We start from the raw sequence: 12,334 nt of genomic DNA on the forward strand, positions 1-12,334 counted from the left end.
CTTACAAGGTATGTTAATAATTATAAAAATATTAAATAACCAACAGTTATATATAGTGTTTACTCTGTGCAAGGCACTGCTAAATGCTATACAACTGTCATCTCATTTGATCCTCACGACAACAATGGAAGGAACGTGCTATTATTTTACCCATTTTACAAGTGAGGAAATGGAGGTAAACAGAAGCTAATTGACTTGCTCTGGATCACACAGTTAGGAACTATCTGAAGTCAAATTTGAACCGATTCCAGGCCCAGCTCTCTATCCAGGGGGCAAGTCATTTAACTTCTTAAACCTTTAATGCCCTCATCTAGAAAAATAAATATATGATAATATAATAAATTATAATAATAATGATATAATAAATGATATAAATATATGATAAAATAAAAATATGAATACTCATACTACCAGACAGGATTTATGTAAAGAAACAAATTTTGCAAAAGAAAGGTGAGTTATTATCAGTGTCCTGGGTGTCTCCCAAATCCCTGCATTCATTCAAATAGGACTTGTTAAAGGAGCTGCTATGGGCAGGTCACTGGGCTTTGGTGGTAGAAGACAAAAAGAAAAGCCAAACAATTCCTGCCCACAAGAATCTTCCATTCTGTTGAATCTACAGATGAGGAAGGAAGTGAAATCATACAATAAAAAAGGACCCTGTTGCAGAGAGGAAGACAGAGTTTTAACTTCTCTCTGTGCCTGTTGACTTGACTGCCTGACAGTCTCGGGGGACACTGGCCACATTTCTTCATCTCTCTCAGCCTCAGTTTCCCCCTCTGAAAACTGAGGGAGTTGGACTAGATGACCTCCAAGTTCTCTTCCAGCTCATCATCTCTGGCCTTATGTGTTTAAAAAAAATACGGATTATGTAACAAATAAAAAATAAGGTTTCAAATGGAAGAAGAGAGCCCTAACAATTGGAGGGATGAAGAAAGGCTTCATGAATGAAGTGACATTTAAGTGGAGACTTGATTGGGACTAGAAACCCTAAAATGTGGTAATTTAGGATCATGGGGTTCTAGATTCAGAGCTGATGAGGACTTTAGAGGCTATCTAGAACCCAACCTCTTCATTTTGTAGAAGACTGTGACCTCCAGAGAAGGGAAATGACTTGCCTAGGGGCTCACAGCTACTGTGGCAGAAGTAGAAATAGAGCCCAGGGCTGATTATTCCCTTGCATGGTTTCATTCTACAAACCCCAGGCTGTGTGGAAACATATTGGATAGTCACAAACTTTCAATCTGATTCAGTGAGCATTTACTAAGCACTTACTGTGTACAAAGGACTGTGCTTAGGATGAAGCAGTGAGAAATGGCTCTCAGTCAGTCTGCCAGCAACTTCCCTAATGTCCTAACTATGGAAACAAGGGAAGGGAATGGTGCCTATATTGGGGTAAATAGAAGATGGGAATAAAGAGGGTGAGGAGCAATGAGCAGTTCAAAAAAGTAATCTAGGAATCATTGAGAAAGGAGAGAATATAGGGGTAGCAAGGTGGCTCAGTGGATAGAGAGCCTGGCCTGGAGACCAGAAGGTCCTGGGTTCAAATGTGATCTCAGATGCTTCCTAGATTTTTGACCTTGGGCAAGTCACTTAACTTCCATTACCTAGCTCTTCCTGCTCTTGTGCCTTGGAATCAGTACACAGTATAGATTCTAAGACAGAAGGTAAAGGTAAGAGACAGAGACAAAGAGGCAGAAAGAGACAGAGGGAGACAGAGATAGAGACAGAGGCAGAGACAGAGAGACAGAGAGAGAGGAGGAAACACGTAGGAGTCTGGTGAAAAGGAATCAGGATTATACACTTGAGCCAGAAAAGCCTTAGAGCTTATCTGACTCTAGCAAAGCAGGAAGAGTGAAATGGAGAAAACAATAGATTTGGGGTCAGAGGACATGGACTGAAGTCCTGGCTGGCTCTGCCATTTCATATGTGTGTGAGACCTTGAACAAGTCACTAGCCCATTGGACTTTAGTTGTCTCATCTGTAAACTGGGAGATGTTGGACCAGATGACCTCCTTGGCCTTCAAGATCTCAATCTATGACTTGCCCAAGGTCAAACAGGCAGTAGGTAGAGGGGATGGGATCTGAAGCCACTTTCTCCTCTTCCTCCTCTTCTTCCTCCTCCTCCTCCTCATTCCCCATCTAGCTCTTTCTGCCTTAAGAAAGGGGAAGGAAAGGAGGGGTCCGAGCCCTGGGGAGGAGGGACAAGGATTCCAAGAGCTCTGATGTGGAACTGGAAGGAATTGCAAAGGCCACTGAGGGCTGCGTCCTTATTTTATAGATCAGGAAACTAAGGCACGGGGAAGCCCCGAGGCTGGTTGTCATTGAGCGTCTGAAGCAGGATCTGAACCTAGCTCTCCGGGCCGGAAGGCTAAAGGCCACTTCATCAGGGAACTGGGGAAAGAAGGTAGATGGAGGAGAAAGAGAGGAGAAGCTGGGCCCAGAGGAGGAGGATGGAAAGAATGGAGCGCGGAAGATAACGCACCCCGGGGAGGGGGCTGCGCACGGCTCAGGAGGGGCGGAAGAGAGAAGGAAAGGAGGAGTGACCTAGCAAAAAGCCGGGCGGAGGGCGGCCAGTGGCCTTCCTGGATTCAGGACTCTCCAGCCTCGGCAGAGGCCTGCAGCCCGGGCCTTGGGGCCGGCGTGAGCGTGGGGGTGCACGTGTTTGTGGGGGAGCGCTTTGAGGGCATGTGTGTGTGTATGTGCGCTCCGAGGGGGCCCCCCGCACACCTACAGGAGGGTGGCCACGGGCTGTGGGAGGCCCCGAAAAGGGCCCGATCCTCTCCCCCGGCCGATCGCGCCCACCCGCTCAGTGTGACTCACTTACTTGCACGGCCCACAATGGCAGCGCCCCACCAAGTTTGCCTGACTGGGAGCTTTCCGCTCAGCTGGAGCCGCAGCAGCTGCCCAGCCCCCTCCGCAGGCCCCGGCCCAGCGCTTCCAGATTGGCCGGCTCGGCCTGCCGCGGGATTGGCCAGCCGGCTCCCTCCTCCTTTCTCCCCTCCTCTTCCTCCCCCGCCCCCCCCCTCCCCCTGCTCCTTCCCTCTCTTGGCGGTTAATTCTTTCTGGCCTGCTGAGACCGCCGCCCTGCCCGGGGCTACTCTGTATCTTTTTCTTAAGGAAACAGTTCTTTAGGCCGAGCTCTGCGGAGCTGTCCTGCGTCCTTGCCTGCCTGCTCCGGGCTCACCTGGAGCCAGACCCGACTCTTCCGCGGCCTGGCCCGCCGGGATCTCCCGGAGTCGGACATCGCCGCTAAAATCTAGGCAGAATCAAACGGAATCAAACACTAGGAAAGCCAATGCGGCATTATTAGTGACCAGTATGGTCTGGATTTACGTTATCAAGTATGAATAACGTGTATGTAAAAGGCAGTGAAGCCTAGAAGAAGGGAAGGACCAGGCTGGGAGTCACCTACATCAGACCGTTCAGATGCGCTTGCTATGGAGGACCAACGTACAGACAAGTCACAAATAAAACAGGCAAAAAGTCATTCTGCAGAGAGAGAGAGAGAGAGAGAGAGAGAGAGAGAGAGAGAGAGAGAGAGAGAGAGAGAGAGAGAAACAAAGCACAGGTTCAAATCTGGCCTCAGACATTTCCTGGCTGTGTGGCCCTGGCTAAGTCACTGAACCTCCATTGCCTAGCCTTTACCACTCTTCCACCTTGGAAAGCAGTATTAAAGCAGTTCTAAAACACTGACTTAAATGAGAAGAGGTGCTGGCTTTAAATGTAGCCTCAGATACTTCCTAGCTGTGTGACCCTGGGCAAGTCACCTAATCCCCATTGCCTAGCCTACCTTAAAACAATGCACAGCACTGATTCTAAAACAGAAGGTAAGAGCTTTATTTGAGAGAGAAAGACAGAAAGATAGTCAGAGATAGAGAGACAGACAGAGAGATTAGCAAAGAGACAGAGACAGACAGAGAGAGGGAAGGAAGGAGAGAGACACAGAGACAGAGACAGAAACATAGAAAGACACAGAGACAGAGACAGAGAGCAAGAGAGAGAGAGATGTGGCCACTAAAAATGAAGAAGCAATTCTCCAAAGAACTGCAAACAATTAACAACCATATAACAGAATGCTCCAAATCAGTGTTGTCAAACTCAAATAGAAATGGATGATCTCTGAAACTGCAGTTTGACTTAGAAAACTACATGTGAACATAATCTAGGTTCTATCTTATTTAAATTATTTTGTTAAATATTTCCCAATTCCTTTTTTTAAACCCTCAGCTTCCATCTTAGAATCAATACTGCGTGTTAGTTCCAAGGTAGAAAAAGGGCTAGGCAGTGGCAATTAAATGACTTTCCCAGGGTCACATAGCTTCAGGAAGTATCTGAGGCCAAATTTGAACAAGAGACCCCATATCTCCAGACCTAGCTTTCTATCCACTGAGCCACCCAGCTGCCCACCCATACCCCCATCCCAATTATACCTTGCCCATTTTATTTTAATCTTGCTCAGACTTTATACAGGAGTGTTAAAGGCCCACATCCCAGAAGAAGCTTCTTTGACACCTCTGTTCCAAATGACCAATAAGAGGAGATTTGCAAATAATCACAGCCCTGATGTTCTATTTCATGTCTAGCAAATTGGTAGAGGGTCTGTGTTTTGGGTGGTTGAATGAACTGGTCCAGCTGTTCTGGAAAGCAATTTGGAATTATTTTTAAAAAGGGGGGACCCTAAGGCTTTTGAATTCGATTCTGTCGTTTGGCATATACCCCAAGGAGGTCATTAGTCAAAAACTAAAGTTCTCATAAACACACACACAAAATTTATAGCAACACTTTGTGTGGAAATAAAAAGTGTAAAGGAACTAGATGCTTATTGATTGAGGGAATGGCTAAATAAAGTTTTTTTTTAATTTTTTTAATTTAATTTTTTTTTATTTTTTTAAACCCTTAACTTCTGTGTATTGACTTATAGGTGGAAGAGTGGTAAGGGTAGGCAATGGGGGTCAAGTGACTTGCCCAGGGTCACACAGCTGGGAAGTGTCTGAGGCCGGATTTGCTAAATAAAGTTTTGATGTATGAATCTAATGATTCTGTTAGAAATGACAAATATGATGAATACAGAGAAGCACTGACACCTAAGAAAAAAGGAAAACTCTATGTAGCAAGCAGAGCCAAAAAACAATATGCATAGTGACCAGAACTCTACATGTGAAAAGAAAAATGATCACAATACAAATGAGAGGGAATGTTGTGCTTTGTAACTCACCCATATCACTGCTAGGTCATGCCCCAAGGAGATCACAGGAAGAGGACCAATCCCGGGTGTACAAAAATACTTATAGAAGCTCTTTTGTGTGTGTGGCAGGAAAGAATTAGAAACCAAGGGAGTGCCCATCCTTTGGAGAATGGCTGAACAAGTTAGAGTATATGACTGTGATGGGATGCTATTGTGCTATAAGAAATAATGAAGGGAATGGTTTCAGAGAAACCTGGAAAGACATATAAACTGATGCAGAGTAAAGTGAATAGAACCAAGAGAACAATTTATACAATGACAATTTTGTAAAAATAAGTGATTCAGAAAAACTTAGAAAGTGCCCAACACAAAGACAATCTATAATTCTAGAAGAGCCACGATGAAACATGCTATCCCTCTCTAAAGAGACAGAAAGCTGAGGGACCAGAAGACAGATTAGCTCTTATGTTTTTGTTTTTGGACCTGATCAAGGTAGGAATCTGCATTGCTTGACTATACATGTCTGTAACCAGTTTTTGGTTTTCTTGCTTTCTTAAGGGGGGGGGGGTGAAGGATGAAAAGAAAAGAATTTTGACCTGAAAATAAAATAAAATTGATTTTAAAAAAGAAAGTGACTATTACAAAATTAATAAAGTGATGAGAGAAGGTACATTCATCTCCTTTGCAGAGGTATGGGGAAGGGGTAGAACTATCCATGTTTTGGAACATGACATATATTGTCCATTTTTTTAAAATATCAATTTTTCCGATTTATTTCTTTTCTCCTTTTTTCCTTGAAAATATTTTGTTACAAAGGATGGCTCTGCAAAGGGAAGAGGGAAGAATATTGAAGGGAATTTAGATGTTGTAAAAAATAAAGATATTATTGAATCATTTTAATTCTAAAGAAGAGGGACAAATGAACAAATATATCTGACAAGCTATATTAAAAGATTCCTCCTCATTACCACCTTCTACCTGCCCACACAGACACTGAAAAAAATGTCCATCAAAGCTTGTACAACAACAGAAAATGTCTTAAAAGATGGGAAGCTTCTCTAGGAAGCCTGGGGACTCAGAGCAATAGAAATGAAGCTTGAAATTCAAACTTTGTCTTTGTTTAACTTATTTTTCACTATAGCAATATTTCCTATTGCTCCTAAATTTTCTGGCATTTAGTAGTAGTAACAGTAGTAGTAGTAGTAGTAGTAGTAGTAGTAGTAGTAGTAGTAGTAGTAGTAGTAGTAGTAGTAGTAGTAAACATTTATTGAGTACCTACTATGTGCCAGGCACTGTGCTAAGGGCATAACAATTATTATCTAGTTTCTTATTCGATTTGAATTCATATCTTCCTGATTTCTGACCTGTAGCATTTATCTGTTGTGCCATCTTGCTGCACTGAATGAACTATGTCAAGAAAAAATAGGGATTTCAGGAATAGATCCAGGTCCATAAAGGACCCCAAAGGCAACCTAGTCCATCTGACTCAGTTAACATAAAAGTCCTGAGATGGAAGAGTTGAAATGACCTATCAAAGGTCACACAAATAGATGGTAAATGTCAAAGGTGAGAGGTCTCCAGTACTTGGCTGGAACCTTCATGATGAGATGAGAATAGCATAGGATGGACAGACATGGGAGGGGGCATTCTTACACCATTAGAGGGAACAGCCACATGGAGAAGAGTATTTTTGAGTCATTTTTAGGGACATCTAAGCACTAAGCACTAATGTAGAGTGCTGGGGCTAGATACAGAAAGATCTGAGTTCAAACAGCTACATATTTATAAATTGAGGGACCCTGGGCAAGTCACTTGACCACTGCTTGCCTCAGTTTCCTCAACTGTAAATGGGGATAACAACATCTACTTCATAGAGTTGTGAGTTATTATGAAGTTCAAATGAGATGATAACTGTAGAGTACTTGGCACAGTGCCTGGCACATAGTAGATATTTAATAAATACTTGTTACTTACCTGTCTTTCTGCCGCTTCTGTCTTCCATTAACTTCTTTCGACTTGTTAAAATAACCAAAGCTTCCTCTTAAGCATTCACTCACCTGATCACAGTTTCAGAGCTGGAATGAGTCTTAGAGGTTGTCTAATATAATCCTTTCATTTTTACAGAACAAGAAACCGAGGTCTACTGATGTTAAGTGACTTGCCCAAGATCACAAAAACAATAAATACATGGCAGTAAGTACGTCAGCAAGGCGGTACCATAGGACATAGACCACCAGACTTGGAATCAGGAAGACTCAAATCTGACCTCAAGTTCTGAGGTGTGACCTTGAGCAAGTTACTTCACCTATCTCCTTCAGTTTCCTCATATGTAAAATGAGCTAGAGAAGGAAATGTCAAACCATTCCAGTAGTTCTGCCAAGAAAACCCCAAAACGGAGTTAAACACACCTGAAAAATAATCAAACAACAACATTCAAAGGAGATGCCTATTTTGGAGTCCTCGAACTCCACACTTAGCAGCATTTTCCCTCATTGGCCACTCAAGGTCATGAATGTAATACTTATGAGGCACTTTGGTGCAGCAGAAAGTGGAAGAGCAGAAATCTGAATCCAGGTTCTCTGGTTCCATATTTTCCAACCTTCCCGCCATACCAACAGATCATTTCTACTTGTGTGTACTTCCTTTTATTTTCTCCAAGAAGTCATGTAGCATCATGGCTCTAATAATTGCCTGGTCTCATAGTCAGAAAGGTGTGGATTCAGGTCTGCCATGAACACACCATCCTAAGAGCATGAAGAGGCCACTTCAACTCCCTGTGTCCCCTAGGAAACTATGGAAGACCATAAGGCACAAAGGAGTCACTCTCTGCCACCACGTAATAGTTTCCACAATCTGCCCTCATGAAAGCACAAGACTGGGCAAAAAGAAAAAGAAAAAAAAATCTCCTTTTGAGTGTTCCAATGCTTCAAAGATAAAAAAGTGACTCTGATTTCTGGGAAGTTCTGCCTGCAAAGTATAAACTCTATCACGTTCTTTTAGCCTAGAATGACATGCTCACAACAGGTGTCCCAAATAATCCCAAGAGTTTAGAACTAGACAGAACCTTAGATAGCATCAGGTCCAAAGTCCAGGAGCAAGGACCCTTGTCCATAAAATGCAGGGCAAGTAGTCATCCAGCCCATCACCTGGTTACCCAGGCAGCCCATTCCATCGGTGGCTAGCCCTAATTGTTTAAAGATTTCCCTCTATCTGTCCTAACTCTGTCTCTAGTAACTTCTACCCATTGCTCCTAATGGTGTGCTTTGAAGCACTCTATGGGTTGGTTACAGGGGCCACCACCATCACCCTCATGATTACTGTGGGACGCTGGAGCCAAACAGAACAAATAGAACTTATCTTCCATATAACAACATTTCAGATTCTCTCACTTCTGCTTCCAGGTTCCTGGGGAAAGGGAGATGGTACTGAATGGAAGATTTCTTGACTGCAGCAGCCCTGAGTTCTTTCTCAATATCGCGGGAGGGATGAGGCAGCCCATGCAAGGTAGCATCATGATCTGGTCCCTAGTGGAAGGGGTAGGTGCCCTGGAAAGGGAAGGAGACTTTCTGAACGACCTAGGATCTTCAATACCAGTCCTTTCTCTGTGTCTGCTGAATTAAAGAGCTTCTAGATTTGTTGTCTTCTTAGCCTGAATGCTGTTACGAGTAATATTGATATAGATGGATATATTCAAAAGTATTAATAGTTTATTTAAAGCCATATTGGTAATTAAGAAGGCCAAGTGCCTGCTAATATCTAATTCAAATTGCCCGCCATTCCCTTGTGCCCACCTGGCTGCCCTGTACCAAAGAGAGCGTCCCAGTCAAGTCAAGTTCTCTCTATTTAAGCTTTGCTTTACGTTGGCTCACGTTACTACGTAAGAAGGAAGCCTGTTGAATTGTGGGAAATGTAGTTTGAAATGAGATCCAAATGTCCACAGGAAGTTTAGACCAGGGACCTCAAAATCAGTTCAAGGGGTCCCCAAATTTCCAATATCACAATGCTTAGAAAGGAACAGAGGAGACTGAGAATTCTCATTTGGAAGAAGTATCAGATGCTAGCATTCCCAGGTGACACGTAGGTGGGGACAAAAATAAAATAAAATAAAAAGAAGCCAGACACTAGCCTGATCAGGATTTTCTGGGGAGATGGGCAGTGTCCAAATAAAGCAGGGGAAAAAATCATTTCCAAAGAGATTGTGAGAAATGGCCCCAAAGTGGACCTGAGTCATAATATGAGGAGGAACCTTCTGAAAACAGACTTAGAATTTCCTCCCTTGGACATGAAAGTAACCATTGACACTGTTGTGACAACAGGATTCTCTTGTTGAGCCGTGGGTGTATCAGGGCCATTTCTCCAGGTTTGACGCTATAAATAGGAATGGCTTCCCTTCAACTTTACACCATATAAGTAAGGTTTGTGCTTTGTGGCTATATGTAGGAGATATTTGTGTCTATAATAAGTATAATATAGATACATCTAAGTATGCCTCTATCTACAAATTCTATATACAAATGATTACACATATAAATTACATGTATAAATATACAATATGTACATAATGAACATACATGTGCATTTTGGGAACATATGACAATGATATGGATATGAATGTATGCATATAAAATAAAATACACATAAATAGAGATCTATGCATATACCTATCTCTATAAAACAAATAGAGACAATATAGAGTGATGAGCAGAGAGATGACCTCAAAACCAGGAAGACTTAGGTTTGAATCATCCATCTCAAATGTATTCATAGTCTTAGAAAAATCTTCCTTGAATACTAAGGGGTTAAATGAAGATGTACTAGTGGAAGGAATTTCCTTTCCCAGGGAGTTATTTTTATCAATTAAAATAAAGGTATACTTCCTGTCTCTCTACCTGTCTACCTATCCATCTACCAATTTTTTTGTGTATTTGTGTGTGTGTATGTGTTTCCTACTTATTTCCAGAATCCCAAAAGCAGGCTTTCTTATTTGAGGCTAGAAGGCTGTTGTCACATAAATTAAAATTTAGTAAATGTCATTGTGTAAAAATCTCTGACAAATTAAAAACGTCCCACTGAGGTACAGTATTATTAATGGTCTGGCATCATGTCTATAGCAGGGTCCTTGTATTAAGGTTGTTGATGACTTTTCCTTGATTCAATTATATCTTCTCTGCTAAGAATACGTCACGCAAGATACAAGATCTGATTGCAATATGGAAGACTGAAGTTAGACAAAAAGAACCACTTTCTTGCTGGATTGTGAAATGGGGGCAAGTTGAGCAATCTCCTTCCTACTCAGCAGTGGTTGACATGCAAGGCGCCCTGGGAGGCAGAGAGGTTGACCTGCTTTTTACATTGACCTTTGGAAGCTCTTCTGAGCCCAATGACCTTTTTACAACATGCTCTGAAGTCACTACCTGGATCAGTAAGATCTCTATTTGTAAATCCGGTCCTTTCCAGTCCTGTCTAATCCAGTCCAATTCAGAGTGATGCAAAACCATCCAATCCAGTCTTGTACACATTGATCAAATACCCACTATGTTCTAGATGTCAGAACCACAATAACAGAATTAAGAACATTTCCTCTAACAAGGAGGGTCTATTTTACTTGGGGAATACAACACGCAAATAGGTAAGTTAATGCCGGATAATTTGAGAAGGAAAAGAGAGCTAACAATTATGGGGATTTGGAAAATCTTCCTTCAATAGAGAGCACTTAAAATGAGCCTTGAAGGAAACAAGTGAGGAGAGGATGTGTTCCAGGGATGAAAGGAGGAGAGGGTTTGCAGAGTTCAAGAAACAGTCGACGGGCCATTTTGTCTACAGCCCGCACTGCGCCAAAGGGAGTAATAAAGAATAAACCTGAAAAGTTAGGATGGAGCCAGATAGTGTAAGCTTTATATAGCATGATGAAAAATTGATGTTTTATCCTAAACATGGAATACTGTAGTTGTTGGAGTAAGGGAGTGATATAGTCAAATCTTGTGTTTTAGGAAGATGATTTTTCTTTCAACACAGAAGATGGATTGGAAAGGAGGAAGACTGGAAGCCAGAAGTCCAATTAAGAGATCTTTTCAACGGTCTGTATAAGGGATGATGACTGCCTGAACTTGGCTGGTGACTGTATGAGAGGAAAGGAGAGGAAAGATAAAAGAGAATCAACAAGAATTAGAAACTCAACAAGAATTGGATATGGGAAGAAAGAGTTACTTATTGGATTGAAGAATCAAAGATGATTCTCAGACTGGGAACTTACTTGACCAAAAGTAATGGTATGATGGGAAAAAAATAGAGAAGTTTGGAGAAGCAGGGGGTCTGGTAAGAAGAAAGAAGAAGCTCCTCTGGACAGATGGTTGTGACCTAAGACCCTTCTTTAAGTGTGTTCATTTTTTATTATAAACCTGCCAAGCAGAAATTAGTCCATCCATTAGAATGTAAACTTCCCAAAGAGGTGGTCTGGGCTTCTTATCAAAAAAAACCATCTTGCCTTCCCTCTAAAATCCTGAAAATGAAATGGAGTTTCACTTGTTATAGGGTAAACTCTAGCTTTTGTAATACATATAATTACCAGAGGGGTAAGAATGACTGCCTTCTCTTCATATCAACTTGTGTAGTCAATATAAACATTTCTAATTTCTAAATGTGCTGCCAAAGATGAATTTATGATGTCAGAATGGTGATGGATGGGCAAGATGCTCCTCAGGGGTCGAAAATCACAGAATCTACTTCTGTGAAGTCAAACTGTAAAAGCGTGAATAGTCCAACTTATAAAAAAGAATGTAAACTTCCTGTGATTAAAGGTTATTTTTCCTTTTGTTTGTAATCCCTCCGTGCCATAGACATTCTCTCTTTTCTCAAGACACAGCTTATTCCCACCTTCTACATGAAGCTGTTTTTCATTCTCCAAATTTCTACTGCCCTCTTTTCTTTCCCTTACTATTGTGAAGCAGACCAAGGATCTAGTTGGTCCTTCTTTTAAAAATATTAAGAAATGTTTTTCTCAGTATCCTAATTTGAAGCTTGTGGACTTATAAGAAAGAGTAACCTTATCAATTTTTCTTTAACTATCACTAAATCCTTTACATCCTTTCTCCCCTTAACAAAGGTTTAATCACTTTTAATCAACTAGCTAAGAAGCTCATGGAGAGA

At 41.7% G+C, this 12,334-nt stretch overlaps 1 protein-coding gene across 1 annotated transcript in view; it reads right to left on the bottom strand.

Moving 5' to 3' along the window:
- FGGY (FGGY carbohydrate kinase domain containing) overlaps window positions 1–2,892 on the bottom strand; it is a 572,506-nt gene extending 569,614 nt beyond the window's left edge. Inside the window, exon 1 of the mRNA XM_044673617.1 lies at window positions 2,828–2,892. The gene's annotated coding sequence lies outside the window, so the exon portion shown is untranslated. The remainder of the gene's footprint in view (window positions 1–2,827) is intronic.
- Window positions 2,893–12,334: the final 9,442 nt, after the last annotated feature.

This window comes from Gracilinanus agilis, chromosome 4, assembly GCF_016433145.1.
Source record: "Gracilinanus agilis isolate LMUSP501 chromosome 4, AgileGrace, whole genome shotgun sequence".
NCBI lineage: Eukaryota > Metazoa > Chordata > Mammalia > Didelphimorphia > Didelphidae > Gracilinanus > Gracilinanus agilis.